At 35.9% G+C, this 4,376-nt stretch overlaps 1 pseudogene; it reads right to left on the minus strand.

The window, feature by feature from the left end:
• The window catches only part of LOC107616989, a 32,113-nt pseudogene continuing 28,206 nt past the window's right edge, over window positions 470-4,376 (minus strand).

A 4,376-nucleotide genomic window follows, 5' to 3' on the forward strand; every position in this document is an offset into this window, starting at 1 on the left:
TGAAATTCCTATTCTACCTATCTCTTGTGCCTTTGAGTGATGTTAATGGGCTCTGCTTGCTTTGGAGCTTCAATGGTCTTGGAATCAGCTAAAGTGAACCACAATTCTGCTCCCTGGAGAACGTTGCGTTCATTTAGAGAACGGAGCGTTCGGACACCCACGCGTATGCGTGCTGTACACTTGCGCGTCCCTGGTGTTTTGGCTCATCGACGCGTACGCGTCACTTGCGCGTACGCGTCCCTTACATCGTTCACAAAACGAATGTAGTGTTCATGCAACGAACGCTCCTCACGCGTATGCCCCCTTTGCGCGTGCGCGTGGATGATGAAACTTCACTTCTGCGCCTTGGCATCACGTACGCGTCTATGCCAATCTCCCATAATATCACATCGACGCGTGCGTGCCATGCACGCGTGCGCGTCGGTGACCAATCTCAAATTCAGTTTCTGAAAGTATCGCAAGCATTCACTCAGACTGAACGTAGCGTTCGTTGTATGTGAACACTGATCCTTGATACACGCGGGCGCGCCATGCGTTCATACACGTGGATCTCCAAAATTGCTTTTCCGTGCGGAGGCGTCTGGTACGCGTGCGCGTCCCTGTGAACGTAGCGTTTTTTATTTGAACGTAGCGTTACTCTGCACTGCTCCTCTTTTCTCTCCATTTTTTCACCTGAAATCAACCAAACATGAAATCAAAGCCTTGGCATAATCATTAAATCTTACATCATTCATATTATCAACTAAATCTTGCAAGAAATCTAATGAAAATGCATAAAATTAACAATATTTGATTGAATCAAGACAAACATGAAATTCTCACTCAAACACTTACTTATTGCCTAAAAATGCATGAAAACCAAGTAAAAACTAATGAAAAAGGCTTGTGACACTAGCCTAAGATGACTTGTTATCAATAATTATATAGAAAAGTAATTATTAGAAAAATATTCATAATGACATTCGCAATTATAAAAATTAAAAAATCAAACTCAAAACTATCAATGACTGATATCATTAATTCACTTCTGCCTTCTTTCTTTTTTACTAAATGCTGGCCACACTTGCAAAGATATATATGAACATGGTAATCAAATCACACAAGTCAGAATCCAAAATTGCACCATCCAAACTATCTATGCTAGCCAATGTTCTATATCCACTAATTTTTGGTTTTCCAAAATTTTAATAAATTTCGCTTTGGAGATATGAGAGTTAAGAGTTCACCTTCATAGGAGGGATTTATCAATGCTTTATATATTAAATTAACAATGTCAACCAAATGAATTCAGAAAAACTTGTACAAAAAGAAAGGAAAATAACTTAATTATGGCGCCTTTCTAAAATTAAGTCGCAACCAGGAACCAATCAATAACAGCTAGAAGATGTGGGACATACCATTGTTTCCAGAGCCTATAGGTCCATCAGCAAACATCTTGAAGAGAGGTATCATTTTAGCTGTAGAAGATTAAACACAGAAAAATATAATGAATTTTAGGAACCTTAGATTATATTTGATGTTGAATCATAAATTCAAGCAGTTACAGTATAATACCTAGTGCTCTACCATCTTTACCAAGAACAACACCAATGCGAATTAGAGCTACTCTAACATCCCCTTTTACTTTTGAGGCTGTTGATTCCCATTCTCGACATACTTGAAAAGATAAGACAACATCCGTCAATGTAACCTATAATGCAAGAGATGGTATATATCGCGAAATGCTCCATTAATTTGAATAACAACTGATGTGCTAATCAGTTAGTATTCAAGTTTAATAGTATTTCAGGTGAAAATGTAAATGACTGTATATCTTCATAAAACCTGCTGAGTAACACTCAGAATATTCTTTCGAGTTTCTATAATTTTAATATCTTGCATTCTCTGCAATAGTATCAACAAACATCTGTTCATACCTCGACCAAGTAATCATTTCCTGATGAACTTTGTTCATCAAACACTTGTGTTTCACTGGTGCCTGAACAGTGAAAAGAAGTGAAAGACATTTTATATTTAAAATCATGCATACTTCTCTATCAATTCAAGTGATTCTAAAGAGTGCACCAAAGGAGTTAACAACCAATAAGCAAGAAAATAATCGACCAGTAGAGAAGAAGATTTGGCATATGAACAAACCATAGTAACCAACAGCTATTGCACTAACGAAAACTTTAGGTCGAATATCCTTTGGCGCACTGTTAATCAATTCTACAACCTTTGCTATTAAATGGATAGGTCAGAGGAAAAATGATGAACGAATTTTTGCTAGTAAAGAATTCAAAAATAAATCCTCGTTGCAAGTATAGTTTCTAAACCAACAATAATCCTTTCATACAAAAACTTGTTTGTCACTTAAAACTAATAAAAATAAACCGAAGTATTTAAACCTTGGGTCATCTCTCAAGGAATTGCAGGGACGTGTATTTATTATTGGTTATGGAAGATTATCTTTTTGGGGTTTTTGAATAAGGAACAAGAAAAATAAATTGCAAAAAAGTAAATTAATAATTAAGAAAACTCATCGCAAGGTATGAGAATTAGACGTCCTATCCTAGTTATCCTTATCAATTGTGATGATAATTGTTCATTGCTCCCATTTAGTTAATCCTTACTAAATAAAGGAAAGTCAAGTGGACTAATCAATTTGATTCCTCAAGTCCTAGTCAATTCCTAAGAAAAGACTAGCTTTAAAGGGATCCAAACCAACCAGCAAATTCCAATCATCAATCAACAAAGGAGTTTGATAACTCAAGTATCTCCAATTACTCAACCAAAGCCAAAAAAAGAAAAATCTAAATTAAATTAAAAGCATCAACAACATAAATAAAAGAAAGCAATCATAAATCTGAAATACCTCAAATTGCATTAAATAAAGAAATCAAATCTAACATGGAGTTCATAAACCAAATTGGGGAAATAAATAAACTAGAATGCTAGAATAAATAAAAGTAGAAGAGAAACTGAATTAAAGGAACATTGAACCTGGAATTGAGAAGAAATAAACCTAAAACTAAGAGAAATCCTAAAACCTAAGAGAGAGGAGAGAACCCCTCTCTCTAGAAACTACATCTAAAACCTAAATTGTGAATAATGAAAAAAGTGTCTGAATGAATGATTGATTCTCCCAGTCTACAGCTTCTATTATGTGTTTTCTGGGCCGAAAACTGGGTCAAAAATAACCCAGAAATCACCCCCAGCGATTTCTGATACGTCCAGCACGTGGCTCTGTCACGCGTACGCGTGATCCACGCGTGTGCATCGCCTAACAGCAGGGCAACTATGGAAAATTATATATCATTTTGAACCTTAGATGTTAGCTTTCCAACGCAACTGGAACCGCCTCATTTGGACCTCTGTAGCTCAAGTTATGGTCGATTTAATACGAAGAGGTCAGGCGGGACAGCTCAGCAATTCCTTAAGTTTCTTGTATTCCTTCCACTTTTGCATGCTTCCTTTCCATCCTCTAAGCCATTCCTACTCTATGAACCCTGAAAGCACTTAACACACATATCAAGGCATCGAATGGTAATAAAAGAGGATTAAACATAGCAAAATTAAGGCCAAAGAAGCATGTTTTCAATCATAGCACAAAATTAGGAAGGAAAATGCAAAACATGTGAATTCTATGAATAAGTATGAGAATAGTGGATAAAATCCACTCAATTAAGCTCAAAATGTACCACGAAATAGTGGTGCATCAAATCTCCCCACAGTTAAACATTAGCATGTCCTCATGCTAAGCTCAAGAGAAACTATAAGAGTGAAGGCAAAATGGTGGAACTTATGCAATGCAACCTATCTATATGAATCCAACTACATGCAAAAATATTTCTACCTACTTGATTAAAAGTAAACAAGTTCTTCAAGACAAACATAAATCAGATTCCACTAATTCAAATCATACAATCAAAGACAAGTAAACTTGTATGAAGGTAGCTCATGAAAGCAGGGAACATAGAATCAAGCATTGAACCCTCATAGGAAGTGTACATACACTCTAATCTCTCAGGTGTCTAGGATGAATCACTCCACTCTTCTCTAATAATGATTTCTAAACTTTGTTCTTCATCTAACCAATCAACAAATATTTAGTATACCAATGTAAACATCATGAGGTCTTTTCAGGGTTGTAATGGGGCTAAGGTAAGGGAGGGGATATATACATGTATGGCTAAGTGAGCTATAAATTAAATCTTTGACTAACCTAAGCTTTCACCTAACACACACACACTTTATGTAATTCCAAAATCATGCCTAGCTACCCAAAATTCCCACTTTTGCATCACATACTCATGCATCAACTTTTCTTTGATTTTATCACATATGCATTGATCCTTTATTAAATTTAACATTGGGGTAATTTTATCTCCTATTTA

The sequence above is a fragment of the Arachis ipaensis genome, chromosome B09 (genome assembly GCF_000816755.2).
Source record: "Arachis ipaensis cultivar K30076 chromosome B09, Araip1.1, whole genome shotgun sequence".
Classification (NCBI taxonomy): Eukaryota; Viridiplantae; Streptophyta; class Magnoliopsida; order Fabales; family Fabaceae; genus Arachis; species Arachis ipaensis.